This window comes from Neovison vison, chromosome 3 (genome assembly GCF_020171115.1).
Source record: "Neovison vison isolate M4711 chromosome 3, ASM_NN_V1, whole genome shotgun sequence".
NCBI classification, from domain to species: Eukaryota; Metazoa; Chordata; class Mammalia; order Carnivora; family Mustelidae; genus Neogale; species Neogale vison.
This window is the reverse complement of record NC_058093.1, coordinates 227,690,250-227,711,635: the sequence shown is the minus strand read 5'-3', so window position 1 is coordinate 227,711,635 and position 21,386 is coordinate 227,690,250. Positions and strand designations below refer to the sequence as shown.

Sequence of the window (21,386 nt, the reverse complement as noted above, 5' to 3'; positions counted from 1 at the left end):
TCCCCACCATTTTGTGCAGAATGGGAGAAAACCTTAAAGGGAACAAGGGAGATATCTGCTTCCATTTCTACACATTTGCCAAGTGTTCTTGCTGGGAACTCCAAACTTCAGGACTCATAAGGACCTGATCTGTAACATCTTACAACAGGGACATCATTCATCATTACTGTTCATTATTATTTTTAACCAAATAAATATTGTGCCGATTACAATATCTCCACAGTGCCTGCTATACTATAATAGGTCACTAAAAAATTTCTATTCTACAGAAAGCACAATAAAATTAGTTTGGGGAATCTTTTAGAGGAAAAAAGGTTTAAAAAATTCAAATGGGATTATGAACTTTTAAAGAAAATATTGTACTTGAGCAGTCAATATTATTAGTACTCAAAATACACACCTTGAATAAATAGCAGAAAAATGGACTCAACAAGCATAATTGCATCACACTGCTATGCTCTGGAGAGGAAAATGAATTTAAAGGCATGAGCAAAGATGTTCAGTACACAGCTAAAGAATGGAGATTTATGGGGCACCTGGGTGGCTCAGTGGGTTAAAGCCTCTGCCTTTGGCTTAAGTCATGATCCCAGGGTCCTGAGATCAAGCCCCACATCGGGCTCTCTGCTCAGCAGGGAGCCTGCTTCCCTTCCTCTCTCTCTGCCTGTCTCTCTGCCTACTTGTGATCTCTGTCTGTCAAGTAAATAAATATAATCTTTTAAAAAAAAAAAGAATGGAGATTTATACAGGATGGAAAGACAGAATTTAATCCTTCTACATATGCCTGAGGTGATTCAAGATATTTTCCAAATTTTTTTTTTAAGATTTTATTTATTTGAGAGATAGCAAGAGACAGCACAAGTTGAGGGGAGGGACAGGGGTAGAGGGAGTAGCATACTTCCCACTGGGCAGGGAGTCCTAGCCACAAGGTTCCACCCCAAGACCTTGGGAACATGACCCAAGCCAAAGGCAGACCCTTAACTTATGAACCCTTAACCATCCAGGCTGGTGCTCATTTAATTTAACTATTCTATCTATAGCCTTACTAAATAAGCAATAATACTATAAATTCTACTTTGAGGCTATTCAGTGTAAGCTTCCTTGGTTTTTCTCCATGCCATCTTAAAATTTCTCTGTACACTCAACTGACTTCATCCTTTATTCTTCTTCTACAGGTTAAACAACTCTCCCCCAACACCACCAAAGAAACTATCTTTTAATTTGGTATCTTGCTACCTTCTCCTATCACTAACCTACTCCTCTCACATTTCTTAAATCTTCCATTGCTCTCCTTTCGGCCTACAATATGCTCAAGGTATCATTTACTGAGAGGAGGAGAGGGAACTATCCTAGGGACTCACTAGCTCTAACCTCCCAATCTCCAAATCCAACAGGACCATTTTTGGGTTATATCTTTCTATAACCTTTATGGAACATCTTGTTTCTTGACTTGTGTGGCACCTTCCTCTTAGGAGTTTCTTTCCAACCCACCTCTCTCGGCTTTTCCTCTTTTGCTCACCTCTTTTTTTTTTTTTTTTTTAAAGATTTTATCTATTTATTTGACAGAGAGAGATCACAAATAGGCAGAGAGGCAGGCAGAGAAAGGGGGGAAAGCAGGCTCCCCACCAAGCAGAGAGCCAGATGCTGGCCTTGATTCCAGGACCCTGGGATCATGACCTGAGCCAAAGGCAGAGTCTTAACCCACTGAGCCACCCAGGCACCTTTTCACTCACCTCTTAACACAAGGCTCTGTACTGGGTCCGTCTCTTCTCTCTACACTTTCTTACTGATCTGATTCACTCTTCTGCTTTCAACTATCTCATTGAAGCTGCCAATGTCCTCAATAAATCTCTCACTAGCTGCTTTTCTTCTTTGCATCGAGGCTGTCCTAGTTCCAGAACCAAGTCCTTATCCCTAATCTCTTTCTTTTTTTAAATTGCTTTACCAACTACTGATGGAGTCATTTTTCAGAGACTGACTGCATCAGTCTCTTCTAGTCAAGCACCTTAAATGGCTCCCCACTACCTACTGTTCAAAGTTCAAACCTCTTCATATAGGATTCAAGGGCCTTTGGTTTGCCACTGTCCCTGGGTATCTTGTATTTTATTCACAATGTCGGAACTAGGCTAAAAAATAGACAGATTATGGCCTAGCACCCTTGCTGAAAAGCTACCCAGTGTTCAAGACTCTGCTCCAATTCTAACCCCAAGTTACTCCATTTCTTCATTTATAGAAAGTACTTCACTTCTTGTGGCATTGATGCCATTCTGTCTTACTTTGAAAGAACATAGACATTTCTTGATTCCATTAATTGAATATAACCAGTAGTAGAAGAGACACTATTGACTTATTTGTACTCCACAGTATCTTGAATGTACCAGGCAGTGTTGAACTCAGATTACATGCACGTAGAATTAAGATTGTTCAGGATCTGAGCTAAAGTTTGCCTCTGCCATACTTCTGAAGAACAGATGTGGGAAACAAATTAGCTGAATAAATAATTTTGTGTGTATGTGTGTATGAGACAGTTGTAAAGAATTATTTCAAAAGAAATAATTTCAAAGTACTTTCATTTGAATTATTTTACAAAAATAATTATGAGAAATTTTACTCCTAGGTATATATCCAGAGAATTGACAACATATATTCACACAAAAACCTGCATATGAATGTTTACAGCAGCATTATTCTTAATAGACAAAAAGTGGGAACAACTCAAATGTCCATCAACTGATGAATGACTACACTGTGATCTACTGATCTAATGGAGTATTAGTCATTCATAAAAATTAAGCACTGACACATGCCATAGCACGGATGACCCTTGATAACATTATGGTAAGTGGAGAAGTCTAACAATAATTCACATATTTTATGATTCCATTTATATTAAGTATCCAGAGTTGGCAAATCCATAGAGACAGAAAGTTAGTGGTTGCCAAGGGATGGAGGTAATTGAGATGGGATGCTAACAGGTACAGGGTTTCTTTTTGGAGTGATGGAAATGTGCTGGAACTAGACAGTGATCATGGTTGCGTAACATTGTGGATACATTAAAAATTTGAATTTTAGGGGCACCTGGGTGGCTCAGTGGGTTAACGCCTCTGCCTTTGGCTCAGGTCATGATCCCAGAGTCCTAGGATCGAGCCCCACATCAGGCTCTCTGCTCCGTGGGGAGCCTGCTTCCTCCTCTCTCTTTGCCTGCCTCTCTGCTTACTTGTGATCTCTGTCTGTCAAATAAATAAATAAAATCTTTTAAAAATAAATAAATAAATAAATAAATATTTTTTTAAGATTTGAATTTTACACTTTAAGATGACAAATTTCACATTATGCAAATTTTATCTGAACTGGAAAAAGGAAAAAGTATGAATTTTATTCCTTGAATAACTCAATTCGGATTTGTGGTCTAAAGGAAGAGGTCCTGATTTCCTTTAAATCAGGAAATCTGAGTTTAAGTAAACTCTGCCACTTACTTACTAGCTGTGTGATCTTAAGTATTATCACCTAACTTCTCTCAGCCTCAATCCTCAACTAGTCTCACCTATAAAGTGAGAACAATAGTGCCTCACAAAGTTGTGAGACTCATGAAATAATGTGAAACCATTACAAAAATTCTAAAGCCCTTTATAAAAGAAAAACCTTATTGTTATCTTGGAAAATGGTTTCTTTCTTTCTTTTTTTTTTTTAAAGATTTTATTTATTTATTTGACCGGTGGGACTCGATCCCAGGATCCCGGAATCATGACCTGGGCCGAAGGCAGAGGCTTTAACCTACTGAGCCACCCAGGTGCCCCTGGAAAATGATTTCTTAAAAATCCTAATCTGTATTGAATAGTCCATAATTTCAACTTTTTATCATTGGCATGTTATCTAACCAGCTTTTATAGTTATACATGAATGGCATCTTGGACTTAAAGCAGTTATTCTGTGGACACTAAAAGTACAACACTTTACAGAGTTATTTAACTTTAATCTTTGCAATGAAAGATAGTCTCTAAAACCAAGCATTAACATAAAAATATAAAGCATTAACTAGACATTTCCAAATATATACTTTTATGAATGCAACACATTTTGTATTTTAAAAGTTTTCATTTGGGTGTACTTTATGCTCTATGGCATCGTACAAAGGAAGGCACACATTAAAAAAAAAAAAAAAAAAGGTGGGAATGTGAATTGGTGCAGCCACTATGGAAAACATGGAGGTTCCTCAAAAGATTAAAGATAGAGCTACCGTATGATCCAGCAATTCCACTTCTGGATATATATATCCAAAGGAAATGAAATCACTATCTTGAAAAGGTACCTGCACTTCTATGTTCATTGCAGCATTATTTATAATAGCCAAGACACAGAAATAATCTAGTATTCTTCAATGAATGGATAAAGAAAATGTAGTATCTGTATACAATGGATTATTATTAAGCCATAGAAAAGAAGGAAATCCTGCTATTTGTGATAACATGGAGGAACCTTTAGGGCAATATGCTAAGTGAAGTAAGTCAGAGGAAAAAAAAATACGGTATGATTTCACCTATATATGGAATCTAAAAAAACTGAACTCATAGATACAGAGGACAGACTGGGGGTTGCCGGAGACAAGGGGTAGAGAGTGGGGGGAAATGAGTGAAGGTAGTCAAAAGGTAAAAATGTACAGTTATAAGATAAATAAGTTCTGGGGATATAGTATACAGCATGGTGATAATAGTTAACAACACTGAACTGTATATTTGAAAGATGCTAAGAGAGCAAATCTTAAAAATTCTCATCACAATGGAAAAGGTTTGAGGTGACTGATGTCAACTAAATTTATTGTGGTGATCATTTCACAATATTTACAGAAATCATTATGTTGTACACATTGGACTAATCAAATGTTATAGGTCAATTATACCTCAATAAAACTGGAAAAAAATGATGGGGAGTTTTCTTAATTTTTTTTTTCATTTGTTCGTCCTATATGCTCTTTGGCATCAATACAAGAAGGCATGTATCATTTCAAAGGACAGGAAACTGACTGAAAATTAAAACAATAGGCATCCACTCGAAGTAACAAGTATTCTTATGTTTAAGCTTTTGAGTATATATTTTGTTCTCCCTAACAGAATTCCTTAATGGTTTTTTGAGGGAAGGGATCATATGTAATTAACTTCAGTATCCCTTCATAGAGCCTAACATACACAACAGGCATTTCACTTAAAGAATTGGATAAGAATACTTCTTGATTACATAAAATTGATTGATCATATTTAATTTACAGTGACAGGATGGAAAGTTATAATATCAAAACTAAACTTCTCTGAGAGCAGTTGGCTATCTCATTCCTTAACAGAGGAAACACACACACACATATGTATGATTAAACATATAGGTACACACATGTATAGTTTTTCCTAAAGAAAAGCAAACATGTCAATCTATAATCAGTTAAAAAACGGTCTCCATTTGCCTCCCATTTTTTCTGTAAATGAGGTGACAGACCTGACCTAAATTGGAGAAACATTCAGGTCTCTTTAATATTACTAGGATTGTTGACCTTAGAAAGGAAGGATGAAATAGATTTGTTTTCTTTTCTCTTCCTTCAAATCAAGGTCAGGTGCTTCAGCATTCTGCAGGAACTGTAAAAGATTGAAGTGTAAGATATGGTCCTCGTAATCAAATTGTTTACATCATTAGTGAAGATAAAACTGGATGATTTAAGATACTACGCACATTTTTGTTCACTGATTTGCTAACTTAAAAAGCTGGGATTTGGGTTCCCCTGGGTGGCTTAGTCATTGAGCATCTGCCTTTCACTTGGGTCATGATCCCAGGGTTCTTGGGTAGAGCCCCACGTTAGGCTCCATGCTTCTCCCTCTCCCACTCACCCTGCTAGTGCTTCCTCTTTGCTGTGTGTCTCTCTCTGTCAAACAAAATCTTTAAAAAAAAAATAAAAATAAAAATCTGGGATTTTTGCAGGAAAACTGATTTTACTTCAAACAGGAAGTAAATTTTACACAGGATCTTGAAGAAAAGTTAAATTTGAATAGGCGGAGAGAAGGAAGGAGGGCTTTTTTGGGGGGGCGGAGGTGGGATGTGGCAGAGAAAGAGACTTTTTTTTTTTTTTAAGATTTTATTTATTTGACAGAGATCACAAGTAGGCAGAGAAAGGAGAGGAAGCAGGCTCCCCAATGAGCAGAGATCCCAATGTGCGGCTGGATCCCAGGACCCTGGGATCATGACCTGAGCCGAAGGCAGAGGCTTTAACCCACTGAGGCACCCAAGTGCCTGGAGAAAGAGACTCTTAAGCAGGCTCTACGCCCAGGACAGAACACAACGCAGGGGTCAATCTCAGGGCCTGAGATCAGGACCTGAGCAGAAATCAAGAGTGGGACACTTAACAGATTGAGCCCCAGCAGAGCACTTTACCCAGGTGCCCCGCCCTCTCCTCTGTTCCAGGGAGGAGCGCTTTTTGGATGAAGGAGATACAGTACCAGAGGTGCAGACTTAAACAAGTAAAGCATGTGGCAGAGACACACTCAGCTCAATAGAGCAGAAAGAACAGGCCAAAGAACATAGGAAATGAAGCTGGATGAGCAGTGAGGGCCATATTAGAAAGGACGTTGAAAGTCAAGCAGAAGAGGTTAGATTTAATGTGGTGGAAACAAGGAACCGGTGAAGCGTTCTGAAACGGGGAGGAGTAGCATTTAAAGAAGGTTAATCTGGAGGAGTTGGAAAAAAACTAATGAAGAAAGGCAACTGTGGTAATCCAGGAATGAGGCCATAAGGGTCTGAGTAAGACAGGTGCATGGAGATAAGAGTGTAGTCTAGCGGCAACATGCTGGGCCTTTGAGACTACAAAACTGGGGGGTATCAGAAGGGAGAATGAAACACAGACTAATGCAAAGGCTGCCTACCACATAAAGGGGTTGTACTACAGATTAAGACCTGGATATTTCCAACAGTAAAAATATATCCACTAAGCTTAAATGTTTAGCAAATACTCTGTAAGTAGTTTCACCGCTTTCTTTGATAAATTTACAGCAGGCACCCCCAGATTTCACATTTTGTTAACACAACCCCAAGAAAATCTGCTTATGTAAAAATTAGTTGTTTTTCAATATACAAACAAAGTTTACTGAACCATTACAGGACATCAACCCCTGACACTAAGATGGTGAAAACATAAAACACTCTTCTTTTTTTTTTTTTTTTAAGATTTATTTATTTATTTGACAGACAGAAATCACAAGGAGGCAGAGAGGCAGGCAGAGAGAGAGGAAGAAGCAGGCTCCCCGCTGAGCAGAGAGCCCTGGGATCATGACTTGAGCAGAAGGCAGAGGCTTTAACCCACTGAGCCACCCAGGTGCCTCAAAACACTCTTCTTTATACTCAAATGTATATTCTTTACTGTGTGGTTCTACCCCCAATAAAGCCAAACCAAACCAGAAGAGCATCCCTAAAAAACCCCAACATTTTTAGAGCTGCATCTAGAATCTGGAGCATATTCTTAACTTTATCTGATAGTGATCCAGTCGGAAGAAAACAAAATGTTGAGAAAATGACTTAAGAAATTAACACTTGGCCATGTTGCTTTCCTAGGCTGCACTGTATCAAATGGGGAGGAAATTTTCTGAAGTGAAAAACAGCAACAAAATGTTACCAAGCTCAATTTGGCACACTAACTTTTTATACTAAAAATCACTTAAATCTATAGTCAACTCTTCTCCTGCTTCCCCTCACTCCTTAGGATAGGTAGTATATGACGTTCTAAGAGGAGTGGCATAAATAAGACCTATAGATCTCATTCACGTGCTCCCACGGTACTTTTAAATAAATTTACTCTAGTAAGACTGATTCTATTATCTGTACATGATTGCATGTATTGTGCTATATCTCTTCCCATGATCATTTTCTGGTAGAACTGTGAATAAGAAGGGAAATGTCCAAAACCAGCAAAAATAGTCCATCTACTATCACTCACTGAGCTCTTTCTTTACAAAGTACAACCAAGCTTGTTCCCCTAGTAGGTAATCTCACTTGACCCTCACAATAATCCACAAGTACTATGATTGTGTCCACTTTACAGCTGAAGAAATCAAGGCTTCAAGAGTTAAGGATTTGCATAAGATCATAAAGCTGGTGAGCTCTAAGCAGCAGACATGTTCATCTGACAGGCTCTTGTTAATTATTAGATTACATTGCCAACCTCAAACATGTGTGACCAAAGCCAAAAGTAACAGGTATAAGGAACCTGGACATGTTACTCTGTGTACAAGAGTTAGGGAAGAACGTCTAAGCACCTGTCAGTGATACAAACGGACAGATTCCCTGACTGACTTCTAACCTTTCCTTATACTGAAAACAGTGCACTCTATTCCTGAAGGAGAGTGGGACCCTGCATGAAATGGAAGTTAACTGTTCCCTTGTATTACTATTTGATGGTACCCATAGCATCTCGGTATATTCTCAATTTGGTTACATTTTTGACAAATGCTGTCACTGACTCCAACCCGGTCAAGACTAACTAGGCTGGTTGTTGGTGACATCAAAATGCTTTTATTTTATTTTATTTTATTTTATTTTTTAAAAGATTTTATTTATTTATTTGACAGAGAGAAAGATCACAAGTAGGCAGAGAGGCAGGCAGAGAAAGAGGGGGAAGCAGGCTCCCTGCTGAGCAGAGAGCCCGATGCGAGGCTTGATCCCAGGACCCTGAGATCATGACCTGAGCCGAAGGCAGCGGCTTAACCCACTAAGCCACCCAGGCGCCCCTCAAAATGCTTTTAAAAGTATTTTCTTAATAGAATATCCAGTGCCCTGTGCAACCTATTTAACTGCTGTCAGTAAGCATGAAACAGAAACTAAACTTTGAGAGACACTTCTCAGTATATGAATAAAATATACTCATAAGAAGACACTTCTAAAAATAACTCTCCACTGTGATTCCCTCTTTATGCATCTGGGCAGAGCTGTCATATTTCCTCTACAAAGCTTCCTTGTATGTTGAAACAGCAGAAATTTCAAACTGAACCAATATAATTGAGAACTACAATTTCCTTCACAAGACATGATTATTTTTATTAGTATTTTATAGAATTGCCTAAATATGATGGGACACTTTACACGTTAACTCTGCAATACTTTTGGTTAGAAAGCAAAGCAGTTATGGTTTAAAGTTCTGTGCACCCTTCCCCTTTTTTCTGCTAACACTCGGTCTTCCACAAAATGGTCAGTGTGATCTCTGCAGAGTATGCAAGAAGTATGACCAAGGTAAATAAAGAACAGAACATGAAGCGCATATCAAGTGAATCAGAAGTTTAAATCTTATCATCTGCATGTGAAACCAGTAAACAGTTATAAGAGGATACAAATAAATATGTACAAATTAATAGGATGCAGTTAGTAACTTCCACTTTTCCAACTAGTGGCCTTTTGGCAGGCAGCCACATAATCTGCAATAATCTGTCACTACTGTGAAGCCCCACCTACTTCCGCTGCCCCACCCCATCCAAGCTATGATTGGGATACTTGTGGAGTGCTGATAAAATAATCATAAAAGGCCTCCCTATCTGTGAAAATGGAAATTAACATCATTTGTACTTTTTTTTTTTTTAAAGATTTTCTTTATTTATTTGTCAGAGAGAGAGGGAGAGAGAGCGAGCACAGGCAGACAGAGAGGCAGGCAGAGGCCGAGGGAGAAGCAGGCTTCCTGCCGAGCAAGGAGCCCGATGTGGGACTCGATCCCAGGACTCTGGGATCATGACCTGAGCCGAAGGCAGCTGCTTAACCAACTGAGCCACCCAGGCGTCCCAACATCATTTGTACTTTTAAGTGTTTAATATTTACAAATCTTAACCACACTATGACATCACATTTCAAAGCTTACTTAAAAGTTTTTTCTTTTTTATGTATCAGAAGCACAGAGTACCTATATCACTAATATGCCTTTTTTTTTAGATTTTTATTTATTTATTTGGCAGAGAGCGATCACAAGCAGGCAGAGAGAGAGGTAGAAGCAGGCTCCCCGCTGAGCAGAAAGCCCGACACCAGGCTCGATCCCAGGACCCTGGGATCATGACCTGAGCCGAAGGCAGAAGCTTTAACCTACTGAGCCACCCAGGTGCCCCCTCACTAATATGCTTCTTGAATGAAAATGCATCCTATGTATGATTATAAGACTTTACACATCTAACATGTAGAGTACTAGTGGAGTTTGGAAGTCAGGATTATACAGATTTCACGTCAACCTTGTTCTAAGGGTCTAGCGAAATCGGTAAAGAAACTATTAAAGGCAGCTTTCTTGGCTAATAAGATACTTCACATTAATTTTTCAACATACAAACCATGAGCTGTTAAACAAATTATTTACCTTCCTACTTCATCTAATTTCATTGTATGGACTAGAGTTGTGTCATAAATTACCTCATGGCTAAGATGTTTTATTATTATACTTCAATAAGTAACTAACCTTATGTACTAAAATAAAAACAAAAAAACTTACAAAACAAGATAAACATGATCAAATCATCTAACTTTTCTGTCTCTAAATTTGGCATTATGTTTAAGAAATGAATGCTTTCTATATTCTGTTTTCCCTTGCTAGAAAAGAAGAAAAAATAGGACATGGCCTTGATTTCTTTTTAAGATCTCTAGGATGAATAGTGTGCCATTTTGAGTAGCTTCATTTTGCAATATTGTTTTACAGGAATATCAATCATAAGAACAAACTTCATCCATTTAATAAGAATAGCCGTGAGTATATTTAAAAATTTTAAGACTTTTCTGACAAGATTATTAGGTTTTATTTGCAGCTCAGTATTTACTTTACTTATCCAGAAAAAAAGGGGAAAAAAAATCAAACAGTTTTTGAAAAAAAGTTCCCACTAATATTTATTTATGTAATCTCAAACTACAAACTAAAATAAATAGAGCATAGGAATCCAGTGATTTTCAAGGTTGATTACTCTCAGCTGGACTTTGAGCTAAGGCCATAAATATTCACATGAAATTCAACAAAGAGTATATTAGCAATGTTTAGACACAAACCATATTTATAATAAAATGCTAAGTATAAAACAAAATACCAAGCTTACTCACAGCAGACTGTCTCAAATGCATGCCTACATGCAACATATTAAGACTTCAAAAAAATTCTTTAGCTTCAGCAATAAGTAAGACTGCCCCAGAGACGACTTTCTTTAAAAAACTCCCTCTTGTTCATTAGGAAAGATAAAACGGAGCCCAGCTTAAGTTGTACGAACAACACCACGCTAACAGCACCTTCATTCCGAGAAAGGAAGTTATTATAGACACAGTTTTATAAATGAGGCTTCAAGAGAGTACTTCCTGGTCAGAGAGTGTTAACGTTAACAGCATTACATTAATGTATACAGCTTTACAGTTTGACATTTTGGTAAGAACTTTCTAAAAACTTTTTCTGAATTTCTCCCCCACTCCCTACAAAAGACGAAAACTTGGTGGAGCTAAACAAATCTATGAAATTCTATCAACACCTACCGTTAATGGTATCACATAAAGATCACAACTGCTTATTACTATTAATAATGATACCGGTTTATGTTGTAAAGTACAACTTACAAAGTACATAATTTACACTTCCATGCCCTCCATTCCCCCTCTCCCTGTGTGCTAGAGTGAGGTTTCAGGGGATACAACATTAGAAAGTAAAGAAAGAACTTAAAGGAGGACAACTCACCAATTCCTTGATAACGAAGAAAATGGAAATAACCGTTCACATTTTAATTCTCAAACTTAAAGTTCATTCTCTTTTACACATATGTAAAAGAAAACTTGAAGAAATGTTGTACAGTCCTAACAAGGAACTGCAGATAAAACAACGTGACCCCGGCGCGGCACATTACTATGGGTATTGCAAGCTGAAAGTATTTCCTGTTAGGACGCCCATTGGTTCCCACAGGTGCAAGTGCCTTTGGGTGTTGCCGATTTACTCTTCCTTTTGTAAATGAACCACTAAAGGAGAATTCAGGTTGGTACAATCAATGCTAAGAACTATTAGGGTAGAGCTACCTTGGGCTAATTCAAGAGCCTCCCAAACTGGCTTGATTGTGAACTGACAATTACCTAATTCAACAAGGCTGGAGAAAATTTATTTCAACAGACTTTCATTATTTTTGTAAGATGAGCTTTTATTAAGAATGTATGTGACTTCGGGCACCTGGGTGGCTCAGTTGGTTAAGCAACTGCCTTCAGCTCGGGTCATGATTCCAGAAAGCTGGGATCCAGTGCTGCATCAGGCTCCCAGCTCCACGGGGAGTCTGCTTCTTCTTCTGACCTTCTCCCCTCTCATGCTCTCTCTCTCTCTCAAATAAATAAATCAAATCTTAAAAAAAAAAAAAAGAATGTATGTGACTTCACTCAACAAATACTAAATTGTTCTCTCTGTAAAAAGCACTGTTTTAGGCACCAGGAACACAGTAATGAACAAGACAAAGTCCTTGTGGTTACTCATACACTATCTAATAGACTTTTGACAATTTCACATAATGATGAGAAAACTCCCATAAAGGCAGGGACTTAAAAAAAAATTTATGGAAATCTGGAAAGTCAAATGTAGTGCTCAATACTTAAAAACATTGTAATTAAGGCCACCACCTTGAACCTAAAATAGCTTTTCCAGAATATAGTATATAAAAGTAGGATTCTTTATATTTTCAATGTTTTAAAAAGCCAGGTTGAAGGCAAAGGCATATGCTCCAGCAGGGAAAAGGAAAAACATCTTACCATGAGTCACCAGTGACTAAGTTCTTTTAATTCAGGCTTAAAACACATTTCAAACCCAATTACTTCTACATGCAGAAAACTGGTAACCCCAAATTAATATCAGAAGCTTGATCTGACCAATTTTCAGGGTTAATATTACCACCCAAGAAAAATAAGTTAAGGGGGCGCCTGGGTGGCTCAGTGGGTTAAGCCACTGCCTTCGGCTCAGGTCATGATCTCAGGGTCCTGGGATCGAGTCCCGCATCGGGCTCTCTGCTCAGCAGGGAGCCTGCTTCCCTCTCTCTCTCTCTCTCTGCCTGCCTCTCAGTCTACTTGTGATTTCTCTCTGTCAAATAAATAAATAAAATCTTAAAAAAAAAAAGAAAAAAAGAAAAATAAGTTAAGTACTTTTATTTATTTATTTTTAAAGATTTTATTTATTTATTTGACAGAGATCACAAGTAGGCAGAAAGGCAGGCAGAGAGGAAGAAGCAGGCTCCCTGCAGAGCAGAGAGCCTGATGTGGGGCTCGACCCCAGGACTCTGGGATCATGACCTGAGCCGAAGGCAGAGGCTTTAACCCGCTGAGCCACCCAGGCACCCCAGTGAAGTACTTTTAATGGGATAATGTCCCTGTACTGAATTTTATTAAAATTTTGGTCTTATTAGCCTTTAATGCCTAAGAGCGATGCCAGCCAACAAGGTTCTGTTAAATTTTGTTACAATGAACACAGTTTTCTTAGGATTTTAGCCAGATTGAGACATAATCATCTTGGATGTATGGTTTGGTGGCAGGAATGGCTTTTGTTTATAAACAATAAAGTAAAAATAGAGTAAATTCAAGATAGGTCAAAGACAAATGTAAAGCCCAGAAAGAGTAAAAGACACAGATAAACTCTACTCTTTCAAGCTAAAACCTTACTTCCTTAGGATTTTGCTACCTGTGCTTAAAATAACAAAACATTCTTTTTAGCCAACAAATTGGAGGCCTCTCCCAAGACAAACTGATCTACTTAGTCATTCAGTCATTTACTGAGCACCTACTATATGGTAGACACTGTTCTACAGGTTAGGAAACAGCAATGAATTTTAAAAAATCTCTGCTTTCATAGTCTACATTCTAGTATAGAAATATAAGATAAATTAAGTATTTGGTATGTCAGAAGGCAGTAAGCACTGTGGAGAACAATATAATATGGGAGGTAGGAATAATAATAAGTCTACCTGTTTACAGTTGCAAATTGTTTACATCATGAAGTAAGGAATTTGCTCTGGAAGAGGAAAGCATCAGATCTCTCCCAGACTCTACCTCTGACTCAAGTGAACGACCACTTTGGATTGCAAATGAAAGGGAATCATATTTTATTTATTGCTAACACAAAGAGAAAGCTTGGAAACTTCCAAAGACCTGAAGTTTGAACCCATTCTTTAGAGATAAAAAACATCACTTAAGGAAAAAAATAATAAAACAAATCCCAAACACTGAGAGTCAAAATTCACTTTAGGGTATATTACCGAGCCAAATATGAACATACAAGTTTCCAAATACTTGGTAGCACTGGCACTGAATTTACCAACTGCCAAGGTCAAAAGTGAATTTTTCATTTAAGAATTATCTCTGTTATCAGGGCGCTTGGGTGGCTCAGTGAGTGAAAGCCTCTGCCTTCGGCTCAGGTCAGGATCCCAGGGTCCTGGGATGGAGCCCCTTGGGCTCTCTGCTCAGCAGGCAGCCTGCTTCCTCCTCTCTCTCTGCCTGCGTCTCTGCCTACTTGTGATCTCTGTCTGTCAAATAAATAAATAAAATCTTAAAAAAAAAAAAAAAAAGAATTATCTCTGTTATCTTCCCTGGCAGCAATATTTATATTTAAATATTATTTTTGAACCTAAATTAAGTATTTGAATTTAATACAATTCAACAAATATTTATTGAGCAGATACTAGGTACAAGGTACCTGGTTAGATGTGTATGTCACTGTCCTTTAAAATCAAGAAGATGGACATTTAGGAAAGACAAGTACAAAACCTATAATGTAAAATCAGAGAAAATATTAATGTAATAAGAAAACAAAATACTTAAGGAATTCAAGGAAAAGAAAAGCAAGGAGGATGATCAGAAAAGGCCTCATGAAGATGGCATGAGAAGTAGGTCTGAAAAAGGAGAAAAAGAAGGCATTCTAAGGAAAAGAAATGGCAGGAACAAAGATGTGAGGATGGCAAATCAGGAAGTATTCAGGCAGAAAGTAGGCTGGTCTGGCTGGGGCACAGGATACACACACACACACACACACACACAGATAATGGAGCATTAAGAACCTAAAAACAGTTGGATAAATCTGTACTGAATTCAGTAGACTATAAGGAGTTATTAATTTGAACATGTGAGTGACAAAACCAGAGCTCTACTTTAGGGAGAGTAAGACAGAAACAATGTATTTAGGAAGTATGAAAAAGAAAAGGAGACTGAATACTGGCACAGTAATCCTTCCCAGCACCCATTAAGGCTCTTGTTCGCTCCTTCTTGGACCATTGAGAGGAATGAAGTGGAAACTGTAGTGAGCTAAAAAACCAGATCTAGGTCACAGGGGTCAAATTTACCTTTGTCTGACCTTGGGAAGTCACTTAACCTCACTGTCTCAATTTCCCTATATGTGAGTCTCTTAATTATTCTTTTTGGAGTCAGGAGCCATGGGATTTAGCAACTGACTAGATACTGGGAATAGAGAAAAAAAAATAAAAAATTGTTTCAAGTGATTAAAATAATAAGCAGCTATGATTTATTAAACACTTTCATGTGCTTGTCACTGTGTTTGGTGCTTTACATAAACTGCTTCATTTATTCCTTATAAGAATTCTGTGAGGTATGTATTCTTATTTGACAGATGAGAGAATTGAGAGCTTTAAGACTTAAGTAATTTACCCAGTTGGCACAATGACAAAGCCAAAGTAGATGCCTAAGTCTCTCTGAGTGTAAGGTCCTTTCTCCTTCCAATGTATCGTGCTGTTTCTTACATGACAGATGAAGAAAGCTAACATTTGCTCATGTGTTCCAACGGAATCCCCGTCTCTTTTGATGTATAAGAAACAAAGTGTGAACGTAAATACAATCTACTAATTTGCTTATCATTAATTCATCCAGTCATTCAATTCACATTTATGGAGCATCTTCGTATTTTGTGCCTGGTACTAAACTTGCCAGGGGGAATGCAAAGATGAGAACTTCCCAGCTCTGCCTTGAAGAGCTCACAGAATAGCAAAAGACCAACAAACACATGTAAACAAGGACCTGGTATACAGTGACAGAAGAGAAATTTTACACAAAAGACAATAGAAACATAAAGGTACATGAAGCACAATATTGTAATTTTGTATCTCTGCTATTAATGCTTGACCTAGATCATTTAAAAGCAATATGTGGCTTCTGGAAATACTTGTGTGTTCACGCACACACTCTTCAAAAAGTAAAGGCGAATGTTCACAACAGAATAGAAGATTGGCCGCAATCTACCATTCTGTTCTGTGTCTATTGCTGAGACTAATTAGGTTATTAGTTAATGTAAGAAAGCATTCTGCCTTGATTAGTGCCATCTATTGTAATGGGTAAATAAAATCTACTTGAATTGTCATAAGCCTTGATTGTTGTGGACATAAGCCTGTGTCATTAGACAGAGCTGAAACATATAAAAATAAATATATACTGCCCATAGTCCTAGTTTGATCTGGAAATAAAGGGTTATCCCATTGTCCATCAGAAATAGTGGGTGGAAGTAAAACTGAAGTCTTCCAATTGGCACTTTGATAATTGACTAAAATATTAAATGTAACAAAATGTATATTGTGGGGTTGAATTGCTATCCATCATTTCACTGAGGCTAGAGGTTAAGTGGAAGGGCCCCAAAGACTAGACACCAGCAAGTACATTCTCAGTGTGAATAACTAAATCCACATGAGCCGCACGTCTTTGTTTAATGGGAGTAGGTTTTCCTAGGTGTAAAGTGTCTATTCCAAGGCAAAATCTCTTTCTCCCTCACTCTGGGGATGAAAAATGTATATGTGTGGGATACCTGACAATGGTTAGGAGGCTGATTTGTGTTAACAAATCAAGAAACTGACTCCTAAAGTCATTCTGTTGTAAAATGGAAATAATTTCGTTTCAATGTCTCTAACAAACCTCAGGTCAGAAAGAAAAAAAAAACCACTTTAGGTTGATTAATAAAATATTTAGGTAAATTAAATAATATATAGCTTGAATGATCATTTAATTCCCACTGGTAATCCTAAAAATTCTAAATAGTTGTTGTTTTTAATTTGATGCCTGTAGTTTAGAAATGAGTTTGATCACATTTTGGTCCATAAAGTCAATATAGCTTATCTGTAAGGACAGCTAGACTGATAGATACCACTTACTTTTTTGTTGCTGTTGTTGTTGTTCTGTTTTGTTTTGACTCAGTCTGGGTTTAAGAAACAGTAACAGTGGGGCGCCTGGTTGGCTCAGTGGGTTGAGCCGCTGCCTTCGGCTCAGGTCATGATCTCAGGGTCCTGGGATCCAGTCCCGCATCGGGCTCTCTGCTCAGCAGCGAGCCTGCTTCCTCCTCTCTCTCTCTGCCTGCCTCTCTGCCTACTTGTGATCTCTCTGTGTCAAATAAATAAATAAAATCTTTAAAAAAAAAAAAAAAAGAAACAGTAACAGTCTATGGCCATACCACCCTGAACGCGCGCCCGATCTCGTCTGATCTCGGAAGCTAAGCAGGGTCGGGCCTGGTTAGTACTTGGATGAGAGAAACAGTAACAAACTTTTAACATATCTTCATATATAACAAAGCAACCAATTAAATGGATGATAAAGCTAAACAATCAGAATCTGAGCTCCCTATGCTGAACTGCAACTGTACAGTATCTCATGACTCAAAACTGCTAATTCAAAACGGTTCTCACAGATTGACAGAATCATTGAAGATGAGCTCATTGAATCTCATTAAGGACTGTAAAGAAGTCTTCCCTTAGGAGAGTCACAAAACACTTTTCGGTGGAAGACTTCTGTCTATTTTCTTTTTGTGGGGAGGGGAGAAACAAAGACTGAGGAAAAGATTATGAAAGAAAGAGGCTTTTCACAGAAGTTCTAAAATAAAAGTACCAATAGTTTTCATTCATTCTTCTATACGACTGAAACCAAAAAATATGCACACTGGCAAGCAATGAGAACTTTTATTCAGGGTGGCTTAAACATTAAACCAAATTAGATATCAAGGTAGACTCTGAGATGACAATGGTTTGACTGTATATGACTCAAGCAGTAAAGAAAGGGCAAAATGGGTTATTGTATTTACTGGGTAGTACTCGTATCCTGCTAAATCAAGAATAAGAACAGTTTTAGGAACTCCAAACCAAGGGCGCCTGGGTGGCTCAGTTGTTAAGCATCTGCCTTCGGCTCAGGTCATGATCCGCAGGGAGCCTGCTTCTCCCTCTCCTACTTCCCCTGCTTGTGTTCCCTCTCTCACCCTCTCACCGTATCTCTCCCTGTCAAATGAAGAAATAAAATCTGAAAAAAAAAAAAAAAAAAAAAAAAAAAAAAGAACTCCAAACCAAAAGGACTTGCATTCTCTTGTGGCTATAACCATTCACATGGACGTGGAAAGCTCCTTCTTAATTTCCTCTTCTCAGTATGTTTTTTAATTTGAAAAGAAATACTTTAATGAGCACAGGCATAATGACTTAACATATCTGCTGTTTCTCATGGTTGTTTTTTCTTTTGTGAAATAAACGAAAATAAATTCCCACATAATTCCTACCCTCCTATCCACCTTCTCATCACCCCAAGGCGTAAAAAGTGACTACAGGCCCATCCTATCCCTAAAAATTCTATTACAATGACTCTCTCTTCATCATTTCTGGATCAATACCATAATGTAATGTGGCTGAAATGACTGCTTTAGTCTTCACTCCAGGGAGTATCAGAACACTTTCTTTTCTTGTAAGAAATTAAAATTAATGTTTTGTCCTAAGAAACTACCATCTGTACCAGTCAGAAATGAGCTAACAAGTATGATCAAAGAGCTTATCTGTTCAAACATTTCTATTTGTAGAATTATTGGTCCTCAGATTCCCAATCCTTCCACAGACCATTTCATAAGTTTTGGGCACTATATAATGAATATATGCCCTTTGTAAACAACCTCTTGGTTTAACTGACTTTATTTTTTACTTGAATTTGACCTCGAGTTCTGGAAAAATAAACTTAGCATAAAAATCATACTTAATACATCTTAAATAAATTATAGCGGCATATTTTAAATTTGTATTCGCCATTGTTGCTCTTCTTACCTCCCTGGTATTTCTTAGGGGAGGACTTCTAGTTGGTGGCATTTTCATAACCATATCCAGCTCCACACTCTCTGAAGTCATATAAGAACAGCTCTGTATCAGGTAATATCAAATAAAATCCCCAAATGACACATGTCCTCTACTTACTATCACCCTGATGAAAATGACTTCAGTAACGTTTGTTGTGGATTTAAATAGGCAGTTCTAAGTAAGCTTACTCCATTAGGTCTTGGGAAAATAAAGCAGCATTTCTTTCTTCCCCTTCGTTGAAGCTGCCCGTTACTACACAAGGGCAAAAGTTCCTAATAAGACATAGTCTAAACCAGAAGCAAAGAAGATATCTAAGTAACTGTGAAATGATAATGACATTCTCTATTATGTTCCCCAAACCATCATCTTCTAAGTCTGCTCCTATTTAAAAAAGGAACTAGTTGCAAAGAGAAGGAGTGAGGAGGAAAAACACACAGAGAAAAAGGTTAAAAAATTCACAGCAAAAGTGCTGGGCGCAACTGTAACAAAGCTTGTGCATTTAAGAGAACATTTGAAAGGTAGGGCAGTATTAACATATCCTAAGTACTGTGAACAACTAGCCTGGTCATTAGTTTAATTTTCACATCCATCAAAGTAGGAGGCTAACCCCCCAATTCCCACCACCTCCGTCTTTCCACTATTTGTTTTATCATTTTAATAGACACACACTTGCCTCCTACTAGGGCATAGCATCTGGTTTAAACAGGCTTATCTCTCTTCTTAGCTTGTCCTAGAATTAAGCGCAAAGCTCAGTCCTGGTAGCTTTTATGATGAGAAATCTAATTGGTAAGTGGCTATTAGCCACTGTGATACCTCCTTTCAAAATTTAGGTTGACCTCCCAACTATCTCCAACACATCAAAGCTAAACAAACTTAGTGTATAGCTCATTTGATTCTGCACGGCGAACAACTAAAGGGCTGCCAAGTCTAAAAACCTTTCTTAGCTCCCTGAGTTGAAATAAAAAATACAGGGACTATCACCAAAGACATCCCAATTAATCCAAGACATGGGTCTCCAAAAGGATCCCTTTCCCTTTCAACTGCCTTGGGCTTGGAGAAGCCCTCTCTCCAACTTTCCACGTTCTCGTTCAGGTATTAATGTCAAGAAGCCCCTCACTTTCAAGGTATCCACGCCAAACTCTGAGAAAACACATCAGAAGCCAGGGGACCAGCGAGGAGAGAGGTCGGGCGGTCGGTTGCTCCCTCCTGCCAAGATCTCTGCGCTTCTGCCAGACCCTCCAGCCCTTGCGTTCTACTTAGGAGAGGATTCATTACATAATCCCTGCTCTGCGGGAGCATAACACCGGGGATCCGGCTGCCCCGCATCTCACACACCACCTTTGGGGAGACTGGCTGGCTGCAGACCCTGCGAGCAGCACGCCTCCCCTCGCCGTGCGCTGCCCGCAGTCCCGACTCGCCGCGTGCAGCGACCCCGACCCAGACTTGCTTCCCCCTTCTCCTTCCACTCGCGCGCTCCGAAGCCCGTCTCCGGGTCTCCCTCACACTCGCTGTCACGACCCCTCTCGGAGGGAGGGTGTGTGTCCCCCAGCAGACTTGGTGTCCCAAGTCCTCTCGGGGTCCTTTCCCTTCACACCCGCTGTCCCAAGCCCTTTCGAGGACTTCCCCTAAACCCTCTGTCCCGGCCCCTCTCGTGGGGGGGGTCCCCCCAGTCAGACCTGCTGTCCCACGCCCTCTCCAGTCCCCTCTCTCCACACCCGCTGTCCCAAGCCCTCTCGGAGTCCCCTCTCTTCAGACCTGCTGTCCTGCCCCCTCTCAGGGCTCCCTCCCTTCATACCCGCCGTCCCAAGCCCTCTCGGGGACTCCCCCAGACCCGCTGTCCCAAGCCCTCTCGGGGACTCCCCCAGACCCGCTGTCCCAAGTCCTCTCGGGGACTCCCCCAGACCCGCTATCCCGGCCCCTCTCGGTTCCCGCTCAGACCCGCTATCCCGGCCCCTCTCGGGGTCTTCTCTCCTTGTCCGGACAAACTCGCCCCAGGACTCCCGTCACGAGTCCTCCAGGACCTCACGCCCAGGGTCTCCTTGCCTCGGCTCACTTTGTCACAGTCCCGAGCCCCGGTGCTCTCACCTCAGACCTGCTGTCACCACCCGGGGCCCGGCGTCACCGCCGCCGCTTCCTCTCCCACACTTGTTCCCGAGTCGCTCTTCTGCCGCTTGTCCCCGGGAGGGTCCCCGATTCGGGTCGCTGAGTGTCGAGTACGGCCACGCGGAGCCTCCGCCGGCGGTCTCGGTGTCGCGTCCCACTCTCTCACGCAGGACCCTGCCGCCGTCGCCGCCGGGCGCCACACGGACCCTCCCG

The 21,386-nt window shown here is 39.5% G+C and overlaps 1 protein-coding gene across 1 annotated transcript in view; it reads right to left on the bottom strand.

Annotated features, from left to right (window-relative positions):
- TAOK3 (TAO kinase 3) overlaps positions 1-21,386 on the bottom strand; it is a 191,462-nt gene extending 170,076 nt beyond the window's left edge. Inside the window, exon 1 of the mRNA XM_044244178.1 lies at positions 21,156-21,386. The gene's annotated coding sequence lies outside the window, so the exon portion shown is untranslated. The remainder of the gene's footprint in view (positions 1-21,155) is intronic.